Genomic DNA, 12,936 nt, shown 5'->3' on the forward strand with positions numbered 1-12,936 from the left:
TGCTCTTGACACGATAAATAAAATAAATAAAGCCTGACTTTTGACTTTTTTAAAAATAGGAAGCTGGTTTGATTTGGAAAACTAAAAACGTAACAAAGGTTTTTTTAAAAAAAGAATTCCAAAGGCCTGGACCATTTTTAGCCAACTGGAGTAGAGTTGGGCCATTACTTCATTTAGCTGCAAAAGTTATAAAACAGAAACTACTATACTGTGGTTTCTTATTTAGAAAATGATATCCTTGGGTGCATGATGTTCCAGATAAGGAATCAGCCTGATTGTATTCAATGGGGAAATGATTAATACTACCTTTTTAAAAAAAATAAAGGTGAAGAATCTGCAAATGTGCTGAGCATCTATTGTCAGTATCTGAGACCCATTTGAACTTTTAAAGGGCTTTTAAAGTTAATAAGAATTCAGATTAAAGGCTTGAGCTTGCAATATTACCCAAGCCTACCATCTGATTCCAGCAGGCAAGAAGCCATGGAGCTTGAAAACATGAAAGCAATGAACTATGTTTGTTTCCATGTTGCAAAGAAACTTACTGTGCGGCAGGGTGCTTGAAGCATTTTGAAACCCAAGGTGACAAGCATGAAAAGTGCAGGATTTCCTATCCGTTCTTTGCTTTAGTAGTGAAAAATTATTGCTGAAGGGAAACGATACAATCCAGCTGCCTAGTCGTATAGTTTGTCTAGTTCCCAGAGACCGAGCTTGATGGTGGTACACTTGTTCTATGGAAAAGATCCGAGCTGTCATCTGGTACCTGCCATATGGTGTTTAGTTACCATTATAGTCTTGCAGAGGATGAAAAGTAGTTCATTGTCATAATTAGTTTTCCCCTCAAAAGTTAATCTTTGTTTGTTTCTTTGTTTGTTTTGTTTAGCACAGCAGAACTTGGAAATGCTACTTTGAGAGTTGCAACTTGTCTAATCCTACCATTATTGTAGGTGGAGTATTCAGGGAGGCCAGACTTGTACATCCTGATGACTCCTGTTAAATTGTGGTTATACCCTTAGATCTGGATTAAGTGAGAACCAGTATGGTGTAGATCAGTGGTTCTCAACCTTCCTAATACCGCGACCCCTTAATACAGTTCCTCATGTTGTGGTGACCCCCAACCATAAAATTATTTTTGTTGCTACTTCATAACTGTGATTTTGCTACTATTATGAATAAATATCTGATATGCAGGATGTATTTTCATTCACGGGACCAAATTTGGCACTAATACCTGATACGACCAAATTTGAATTCTGGTGGGGTTGCAGGGGATTGATTTTGTCATTTAGGAGTTGTAGTTGCTGGGATTTATAGTTTACCTACAATCAAAGAGCATTATGAACTCCACCAACGATGGAATTGAACCAAACTTGTCACACAGAACTCATATGACCAACAGAAAATACTGAAAGGGTTTGGTGGGCATTGACCTTGAGTTTGGGAGATGTAGTTAATTTATATCCAGAGAATGGGAGTATTTATAAAAACAAAAGGAAAGACTGTCTTTTTCTAATAAATAGTGTGATGATTTACCTCCTCCTCCTGGTGCTGCTGGGCTGCTCTCAGTCCCACATCTGGCGAGAGAGTGAGGCGGGTGAGGCAGGACTCATGCGGAGGCCACCTCGCAAGAGAGCAGGGCAGGCAAGGCAGGCTTAGAGCCAAAGCAGGCTTAGAGCCAGGCCAGGCCTCACGCCCTTGCCTGTCCCACACCCTTGCCGAAGGGTGAGAGAATGAGGCAGACAAAGCAGGCTTCGCGCCAGGCCAGACCTCGAGCAGAGCCCCCCTCACCTGCCCCACGCCCTTGCTGAATGGCAAGAGAATGAGACAGGTGAGGCAGGACTCACACAGAGGCCCCCTCGCCTGCCCCACACCCTTGAGGCAGGGCCAACGGAGGCAGCCTCATGACCTCCGAAATGGCCAGACGACCCCCCTGGAGGTCACAACCCCCAGGTTGAGAACCGCTGGTGTAGATGTTTTTTTTTGTGTTGGGCTAGAATTCTAGGATGAACCTCTTACAGAGTTTTCTGGGGCTAAGAGTGTGTGACTCACCCAATATCATCCATGTTATGATGACCAAGCATGGAATCCAAACCTGGCCTCCAGAGTAGGAGGCCAACATTCAAACCACTATACCATGCTGGCTCTTCCCTCTTCAAGTTCTTTAAGAACTGTTACCTTAAAAAGAAAGACTCCTGCTCTTTCAAGAGCAGAAATAAATTTAACGAGCTCAAGATTCAACAGAATGGGACGAACTCACCTAAGTTATGTGTTCAATTCACAATTTCTTATAACTATAAAGTGAAACATATCAGGAAACAAAGCTTAGATTTTTGGATTCTCATTCCACCAACCATTTTGTTTTGTTGGTGTTGAGGGAAATGAAAGCCATGTAGTTGTTGAAGGGCCATGAATCACCCATTTCATTTCAACCCACTGCCCTGGTGGCCCTGTCTTTTCCACTGCTACAGAAACCAGGTGTTACTAGAAGATTTCCAAACAAGTTTATATTCATGCTAACATTCAGAACAATTGACCGAAGAGCTGCACTCTCTAAAATATGTGTGAGATGAGAAATGTATATTCATACAGTCAGTCATGTGGGCTAAATCCTTCCCAGTGTGAATTTGAGTATTTCCCACTCTGAACAAGAAGAGTGCTGAAAAATCCATTGGCTCCAGTCCTCTTCCTATACTATGTCATCTACCCATAGAAGGTTAAACAATGGTTTTTTTTTTTAATGTTGCTGTTACCTGTACCTTTCATCTAGTAAAGGTTTCCCTTGATATTAAGTCTAGTTGTGTCTGATTCTGGGGAGTGGTGCTCATCTCCTTTTCTAAGCCAAAGAGCCGGCATTGTCCATAGCACCCTCTAAGGTCATCTAGCCGGCATGAATGCACTGAGCACCGTTACCTTCTTGCAGAAGCAGTACCTATTGATCTACTCACATTTGCGCGTTTTTGAACTGCTAGGTTGGCAGAAGCTGGGACTAACAGCAGAAGCTCTTCCTGCTCCCCGGATTCAAACTGTCAACCTTTTGGTCAGTAAGTTCAGCAGCTCAGTGGTTTAACCCACTGAGCCACCAGGAGGCCCTTTCCTTTCATCTCCCTTCAATTAAAACAAAATATCTCTGTTACATTTATTTTTACAATATGCTTATCTGTTAGCATGAAAGACTTCCTAAGAACTTGGTTTCTCTTTTGTGTCCTTGGCCATTAAAATGACAACCGGGTAACCAATCCAACAATAGTTTCGGTGATGGCACAACAGATCCAGAACAATTTCACCAAGAAGGTCTGTCTGGCTCCATTGCTGCTCTTTTGAGGATAGAAATTAAAGACAGTTTTATTCTAGAAACATTTTGGAGAGTATTTCCCTTTAGAAGAAAGCGAATAGGAAGAAAAGCAGCTCATTTGAAATGTAGAGGCGGAGAAGAGTTCTGTTCTGCTAAAAAGACAATAATAATAATAATAATAATAATAATAATAATAATACTTTATTTGTACCCTGCTACCATCTCCCCAAGGGACTCAGTGCGGCTTACATGAGGCCGAGCCCACAATACATCAGCAAAAAGCAACAACAACAATAATACAAAACAATAAAATAAAACTCATAAACAAAAAATAGGCAGTAAACATCAACAATAACACAACAACATTTAAAAACCTATGGCTGGGCCAAATTTAATAATTAAAAATTTAAAAATAATGCTGAGCAAGACCAGGTGAAATATAACTAGGATAGAGTTTCAGAAAAGAATGGGGCGTACAGGCAGCCCTAGATCACTAATAAAGTGCAATTAGGGACATATTGCTGGGAGTTTCCTTATTCTGGGAAGGCACACTGGAACAACTAAGCAACTAAGTGGGTCCTAGAGCAAATCAAACCTGAACTCACTGTAGAAGCCAAAACATATAATCTGAGGCTGTTGTACTTCAGCCATATCATGAGAAGACATGACTCACTAGAAAAGGCAATTCTTGGTAAGGTAGAAGAAAAAGAGAAATAGCCTGAGCAGTACTGTTGAGGATTGGATGACTTGGAGATCTCTCATTCATGGGTTGCCATAAGTTGAAGTTGGCTTGACAGCAGTTAACAACAATAATAACAATAATGCAAGTGTCAAAATGACCCTTTCAAATTCATAGGAGCCTCAAGAAAGCCAGATTGTGTAATATATTTTTTTTCTTTTCAAATGGTGCCTGGAAAGAGAACAGTGCATCTCCTTCTCGATCAGTTAACTTTAAATTTCTAGACTGATTTTCTTGTTGAAAGGGGGCGGATTCCCCATGTTCTTCTTGACCCAGTGTGTGCTTTCTCTGCCTTCTCTCTCTTCATCTCAGCTTCTATTTGGTGCATGCAGAAGCCTCATGCACATAAACACATCCAAAACAATCCATACAAACCTACGACACACTGATCTCTTTGGGAATAAGTCTCTTACGGCTTTAGCAATACTTTTGCATCTGAGGTTTCCAACTGTTTGAATTCTTTGGCAGCTGGACTGTCCAGTGGCTCAGTTTCTGACTCACTCTTTATTAGGACTGTAATGATCTCCACATGTCTAGTAACGTTGGAAGGGATGAAGGGGATTGAACAGAACAATATTTCAGTGGATTCTGTCATTGAGTCTTAGCTTGAAGATTTGGCAAACAATCCTGATCTCAATGTATTGTCGAAGGCTTTCATGGCTGGAATCACTAGGTTCCTGTGGGTTTTTTCGGGCTATAGAGCCATGTTCTAGAGGCATTTCTCCTGACGTTTCGCCTGCATCTATGGCAAGCATCCTGATCTCCTCTAGAAGTTTTCTTCCTGGCATCATTACTTCACTCCTTCAGTTATTCCTTCAGTAGTTGTAGAAAATGCGTATCATTCAGCATCTCTCATGCCACAAAAGCAGCAGAGCTGAGAAATGGTGCATTGCAAATAATGATGGTGCCTGTAGCTAGTTCTGTGTAGTCCTAAGGGCATGTGACCCCTATGTCCATGGATGATATATTTATAGATTTACTGTAGAAACTGGAAATCACAGATTATAACAAAGCCTATTGAAATGAACCATTTCCATGGGAAATTACATGACAATCTTGCTGGGAACCTAGAAAATGCCTACAGAAATGTATTCTAGGATTTTGTAGTCCTCCAGCACTAGAGAATACTGAAAATGCTTAACAAGGACACATGCAATTCTTTGTATGTTTCAGTCTAGTATAGAAAAACAAATCATTTTAAAAAAATTCTCTCCACTGTTTGGCACATATAATCATCATCACCACCATCACCATTCACATTTGATGACTTTTTTAAAAAACAAAAATCATTCGGGGAAAAAAGGGTTTATTTAAGAGCCTGTATGTTTTGCAAAAGCATCAGTTTTGGGTACAAAACTGCATGTTTTACAAATTACAAACCTCTGAAAATGACCAGTCACAGATGCAGGTGAAACGTCAGGAGAGAATGCTACTGGAACATGGGCATACTGCTTGAAAAACTCATAGCAACCCAATTACAAACATATTTCTGTGCAAATTTCAAAATTATTTTGTATAAGTGAATTTTTCATACAAAATCTTGAAATGTGAAAAATTACATTGTGGTTGGTTGCTCATTTTCTAAATCATGAGAAACCCCCTTTTTGGTCAAGTTGAGAAAAAACATAGATTCTGTTTGTATCTCTAGTCACAGCTACAACTACAGCATTAGCAAGAATGTTGTGAGTCAATACTTGTGTAAATTCTATTGATTCAGCGAATCTAGTCTAGCTCGGATTAACAACTGGATGTATGACCTTGTTTTAGAATTTTGCAAATTAATGTATGTGTATGTATTTCTGTAGATATCTGTATCCACAGACTATCTTACCTTGCAGAATTCTTTTGGAAGATGAAATGAGGAAGAAAGCTAGGTGCAACAGTTAAGGAAAGGTGACACATAATTGTATCACCTAATAAATAAATAATTGTACATGAACCTGTCTAATCATCAGCTTTCTTCAATCTGGTGCCATTCCTATGAGTTGAACTACAATGGCCATGATCTGTGAGCTGGCTGGTCAGTTAAAAGAATTGTAGTCTGTCTGAAAGGTCCTGTCTTCTACAGTTGTGAAGAAGGTTCACAGAAAATCTGACAATAACCTAGAAAGTTACTTTCAGGGCGATAACACCCAAAATTATTGTGATACCATCACCGATGAACTACAGCTCTGAGGTTTGGAGTTCATAGATAACTTTCCTAAGCATTGAATGGAACTATCACTGACAGTGATAAAATTTAAACATCTGTTGTGACATGGTGAACAATATTACTGCAAAGTAGAAAACAAGAGTCTTGCAAACAGTTTCTAAGAGGGAGAACAATGTTGTAAAGAAATATTTGTTCCAAATAACTGGAGCCAAATGTTGTTGGCTTAGAGTCAAGGCAAATGAAACTTGAATATGTTTTCCCAACTTGGTAGTTGTAAAACGTAGATCTTTAGTACTGGCAGTGAAATGTACTGCTGGGGGGAATATTAAATACTTAAAGTTTATTGTATTTATTTTTTTTAAAATGTTTTTATTGATTTTCTGTACATATACATTGTTAAAAACAGGTAATGGGTATAAAGGGAGTTTACAAAAGGAGTATGCAGTGGGGAGAGAGGGGGGTTTATTGTATTTATGAACTAGCAAAAGATCTACCATCTTTTGGTAGAGTATGCAGGGAAGGGTGGAGTATGCAGGGAAGGGAGAACTGACTCCTGCTCTATTGTCTTATTGTCGCAACTCAGGATAGATTCACCTTCTCAAGACATCACCACCACACCAAGGCTGTAGATTTTGTAGTTTATTGAGAAAAAGCAAAATCAAAACAGAGAAATAACGAGGTAATGTTCAATAGGCAAAACAGAGTCTTAAATGCAAAGGCAAAGTATCCAAGTTCCAAAGGCAAATAAATGAAGCATAGCCCTTTAGCATTGGTTAAAAAAGAGTCCATGACAGCAAGGCAAGGTCTCCAAAAATCAGGATCAAAATCGAGCCAGAAGCTTTCCACAAAAGCCAAGATAATTCCATAGAAGTTAACAGGGTAAAAACAACATTGGACTGACAGAGAATGCCCTTCAACCAGATCATTAAATAAGTTGCCCCAACATGAAAGCATTACGTTGACCTCTAGCTTCACGCTTGTTGGCAAGGCATGCACTTCTCTGAACTCTTAATTGTAAACGGTCCTCTTTAATCAAATCTCCACTATCTTCAAGACCAGTTAGCTCATTATCTTCGCCCTGCCAGGCCTGGTCACCCTGGGAAACAAGAGGCCCAAAGCTTCCAGAAGGCTGATGGAGGAAGGGTCTATGTATACCATGGACAAATAAATGCGCCCATGAGCAAATCAAGCCTGAACTCTCCCTAAAAACTAAGATGGCAGACCAAGACTGTTGTACTTTGGACATATCATGAGAAGATGTGACTAATTAGAAAAGACAATAATGGTTAGTCAAATTGAAGGCAGTAGGAAAGGTGGAAGACCACATGCCAGATGGATAGATTCTGTCAAGGAAGCCAAGGCTGCCCTGAGGCTGCAAAAGCTGAGCTGCTGAGGATAGGAGAACCTGGAGATCTTGCATTCATGGGATAATTAATGTTCTTATCACATGGGGAACTCCCCCCCCCCCCGGTGCCATTTCACCAGCTTTCGTGGCAAAACAGCAGGGATGAGAGGCAACTCTGTCGCTCCATGCACCACGGTGAGAGGCATCACAGAAGCGGAGCAGATCTGTGCTGGCTCCATTGAAGCCAACACAACACAGAAAGGCTTGTATGATGCTTCCACTCCAGTTGTTTGTGGGGCCTCTGATGGAAGTCCAGCAATGTTGTGTGATGGGCAATGTGTCCATTTGTCACTGGGCTGACTTGGGAACCATCCTAGGATGCTAAAAAAAACCCCTGTGTGATGAGGTCATATGAGTGAAAATCAACTTGATGGCAATCAACAACAATGGGCAATGAACAACTCCACTTTGCAAACTTTGATCCAAATTCAGCAGTTTTGCATCAGACAAAAATGTCCAGCCATTTCCATAGGGGAACTTACACATGCATAGACAGCAACAGAATTCCAGGCAATAGAACCCCCATTAAATCACAACACTAGGAATTTTTAAATAGTGAACATTTTTGCTTAATAGATGTTTCTCCAACTAGATTACCTGACATGAGAAATACATACACTGAGCCAGAAAGTTGAAGCCATTGAAGACAAGTCATCAGAAAAAGATGGGAAAGAGAAGAAGCAGTAGAAGGGAAACTGCATATCAGCTGCTAGAGACGTACTTCTCTTTACATTTGCTTTTCTGTGCCAGGAAACACAAGTAGCAATGAAATCACAAAACATAAAAAAGCAAATGAGTTTTTACTTTATTCTCTTCCATTTTGACAAGGGACCAAAATAAATCTTTGCTTGGTATATGGTTTTGATTTGATAAATCCAGTAAGAGCATGAGTGTAAGTATGTGTGCGTAGAAATAAATGCACCAGCATGGATGCATGGGAAACACTTTTAGTGCTTTCTTAAACTTGGCAGCAATTGTCTTTTAAATGGGTAGGCTTTTAAATCATCCCTCTCATTGGCTGGAGAAAGAAGACATTTAAGGATTTCCCAGAAAGCGAGTGCTGTAGGTCGTGTCACTTTACTCTTCCAAAGAATCCACATATCCAACCAGACCACAAGTCTAAAGTGATGTCGGTCTTTTGAAAAGTTCCTAGTTTTCCAAAGGAATGAGGAAAGGGTTGGAAGGTAGGTGGGTGGCCAAAAGAAACACCCCATTCATCAGCACCTATTTCGGAGTGATAGCCAAACCCAACCCAACTTTGGAACTCTTGTCGGTACCCCCTGACACAGAAATGATTTGGACATTTATGACCTTGGCTTGCATTCAAGGACGTAAAAGACACCAGTCTTTTGAATGCAGCAGGAAGAGTCAGATTGAATGACAGAAGTGACAAAGAACTTGAAAAGCCATCTTTGATGTGACACAACAAGAAAATGATTGTGTTTGCTACATTAAGGATGATAATGGCTCAAACTATTTTAACATGAGATTTCCACCATGTTAAAATTTAGTGCTGAATTCTGTGTCAAATGCCTGTGAAACCTGGTGCATTCATCATGTAATGACTTTGAATTTCCATCTTTATCAGGCTTGACATTAGCAGTATGAATGTGGGAATATGGTAGGGTTAATTTTATCAGGCTGTATCAGCCTGACACCACATTAACTGCCATGGCTCAATGCTATGGGTGCCTGGGCTTTGTAGTATTGTAAACTATTTACTCTTCTTTGTCAGAGATCTCTAGTGCTGCAACAAACAACACACCCCAGAATTCCATAGAATAGAGCCATGGCACTTAAAGTGGTGTCAAGCTGCTATATTTCTGCAATTTGGATGGTTTGTCTTCTAGTTTTCTTGCCCTGTTCCAACTTGGGCCTATAGCAAGCTGTGAGACTTTCTTTTTACTGCACAGAACTATTATGCATATTTAAAGGCATTTTTTTCATAATGACCACATTTTTTGTATATATTTTCATTTGATTAAAGTATATTTGCACATATTTTCCCTATGCACTATTTACAATATGTGGGTCGGGACTCCTGGGGGTGGGTTGCGAGGGGTTGTCAGAGGGGTCACCAAAGATAATCAGAAAACACAATATTTTAATGTTTCTTTAAAAAAAATTTTTACAGAAAGAGAAAGATATCAGACCACAAATTGCCTTTGGATGCAGGTTCCACTGCAGGAGGTCCAGACTGAATACTCTCACAAGCAACTCTCAGTCAGTTCTATTTAGCACCTAGTATAATGGGACAAGGGCTGCATTTCCTGGTCACGCTGGCTGAGGGATTTTGATATTCAATGATTCTAATATTTAAAAGAGCTAATAAAATTCGAATGAATAACAATCTCTTCTCTTCTTTAGTGACGACAATAAAAGTAAGAACTGCCAAACTTTAGAGCAGCATTTCTCAACATGAGAGTCAGGACTCCTGGGGGTGGGTTGCGAGGGGGTGTCCGAGGGGGTCACCAAAGATCATCAGAAAACACAATATTTTCTACTGGTCATGGAGGTTCTGTGTGGGAAGTTTGGCCCAATTATAGTGTTGGTGGGGTTCAGAATGCTCTTTGATCGTAGGCAAACTTTAAATCCCAGCAACTACAACTCCCAAATATCAAGGTCTATTTTCCCCAAACTCCACCAGTGTTCACGTTTGGGCATGTTCACGTGCTAACATTGGTCCAGATCCATCATTGTTTGAGTCCAAAGTGCTCTCTGGATGTAGGTGAACTACAAATCCAAAACTCATGGTAAATGCCCACCAAACCCTTCCAGTATTTTCTGTGTGCCAAGTTTGATTAATTCCATCATTGCTGGAGTTCAAGATGCTCTTTGATTGTAGGTTAACTATAAATCCCAGCAACTACAACTCCCAAATGACAAAATCAATCTCTCCCCACTCCCAACCCCACCAGTATTCAAATTTGGGTGTGTTGGGTATTTGTGCCAAATTTGGACCAGTGAACGAAAATTCATCCTGTATAGCAGATATTTACATTGTGATTCATAACAGTAGCAAAACTCCAGTTATGAAGTAGCAACAAAAATAATTTTATGGTTGGGGGTAAGAAAAACATGAGGAACTGTATTAAGGGGTCTCAGGATTAGGAAGGTTGAGAAACACTGCCTCAGAGGGCTGCAGATTGACAACTTTTAGCAGAGGCAAAGATGTTTTGAGCAGGAGCAGTTATAAAAATGTTGATGTGTCAAAAGAGACCCCCAAGCATTAACAACACTAAGGACAGATTCATTATGGTCTGGAATTCATCTACTTATGGGCATCTACTTCACAAATAAGCTTCTGGCAATGCAACCTTTACATATTTGTAGATTATCTTGATGCCTGATAGTTCTTTCCTATTTCATATGTTTCAGTGTTATCTTGCAGAATGTAAATCCATTGTGTGTTATAGCTTTTTAATCATGGGTATTTAGTATTTTAATAAACGAAAAGATTTAAAAACAGAATCCAGCAAACTCTATTTTGAGTATTACATTAGCATATATTACTGTAAGGCATATGTTTATGAGCCTAAATACCGCAAAGCTATCTCTTTAATTGACATGACTACATCCTATGTAATTCTGAGTGCTGGCTTTGGCCTATAAAGCCCTAAACGGTTCTGGCCCAACTTACCTGTCCGAACGTATCTCTACGAACCACTGAATTTTCCATGGTGGTTCCTCCAATGCTGGGACAAAAGGTATCAGTAAAAAGAGCCAATTTGAATCATGGATCAGATGCTGGACTGGGATTGCTTTTGATGTTTTGTAATAAGACTGTCAAGAGCATTGACAGTGAGCCCAGAAAGCACCCATAACTTTGACTCACCTTTGGTCCTCCGCATTGCAGGCATTCTCTCCCATGGTGGTTCCTGAACCCATTCCTTGCATCAACATACACACAGAAGGGGAGCTTTCCTGTCATCTGGTTTTATGAATGCCCTTCTTTGGGGAGTTTTGGCTGGAGGGTGGAGAGAGGACTTGCCCATCCTGTTAAAGGGGTCATTCATTTTTCAAATGGCCCCTTTCTTGGAGGTGAACTTTGGTACAAAAATAAGGAGCTGCATTTTATTCCCACTCTTCCCTGCTCCACAAAATGGTAACATGGGAAATTTCTTAGAACAAAGGTAGGGAAAATCCCTCACAGACCCTTGAAGGTCTTGCACAACTTAGATGATGCCTTTTTTGTCTGTCCCTTTTTGAGAATGCCTTTAACTTGCTTTGGAGGGGGCTCATTATCCCTTTCTCCCTTTTCCCATCTTCTTACATTGCTGGAATTACAGCTTCTTTATTTCAGTTCAAAGGAAACAAGAAGCATCCCCCTTCCCCCAGATTATCTAGCTCATTTCCCAGCTAGATGTGAAAAAAGCAGGAGAAAAGCACTAAACACCTCTGGCAACAGTTAAAAAATCCTCCTGAATTGTTGCGAAATCTGCAAATGTTATAGAGAGACTACAACTTCCAGAACTCAGAGGACATATTGGGTGGGGATTCTGAGAGCTGTAAACGAGAAAAAGCAACTCTTCTGCACTCTGCACTGTAGTATGCAAGGCCAGAGTTCAGACAAAACAACAGGCTTAGGACATGTTTAGGTGACCCAACATCCTCCATACATTTTGGAAGACATTCCTTGCAAGCCCTGAACTTCAGCTTATTACAAGTTTATGGAAATTCTGCTCCAAAGCATATGAAGAATATTAAGTTGACTATTTCATCACCTGCCTTGTAATACACATGGGCAACATGGAGCTCAGTAGTATTATCTGGTTTTGAAAGTTTCCAGAAGGTGTTTCTGCCCCTAAATTCCCCAAGATTGATCTGAAGAGGATGATGTGGAATGAGGAATAAAGCTATTGTTCTCCCAACCCTGCTATACGCCTGCAAAATGTGGACTGTCTACAGACATCACACCCAAACCTGGGAATCATTCCATCAGCATTGCCTCTGAAAAATCCTGCAAATCTCATGGAAAAACAGGCAGAGAAATGTCAGCATGATGGAAGAAGCAAAGACCACCATCATTGAAGTGATGCTCCTCCGCCATAAACACCGCTGGGACTGGCCACATTGTCCCTCCCAAAGCAGTTAGTATTTTCCCAACTCAAGAATGGAAAACAAAATATTGGTGGACAGAAAAAGAGATTTAAAGATGAGCTTAAAGTTAATCTTAAAAACTGTGGCATAGACACTGAGAACTGGGAAGCCCTGGCCCTTGAGTGTTCTAGCTGGAGGTCAGCTGTGACCAGCAGTGCTGTGGAATTTGAAAAGGTATGAACTGGGGGCAGAAGAGAGAAATGTGGCAAGAGAAAGGCATGGTCGGAACCACCTTCTACCTGGAAACTGAT

Source organism: Anolis sagrei, chromosome 4, assembly GCF_037176765.1.
Source record: "Anolis sagrei isolate rAnoSag1 chromosome 4, rAnoSag1.mat, whole genome shotgun sequence".
In the NCBI taxonomy this organism is placed as follows: domain Eukaryota; kingdom Metazoa; phylum Chordata; class Lepidosauria; order Squamata; family Dactyloidae; genus Anolis; species Anolis sagrei.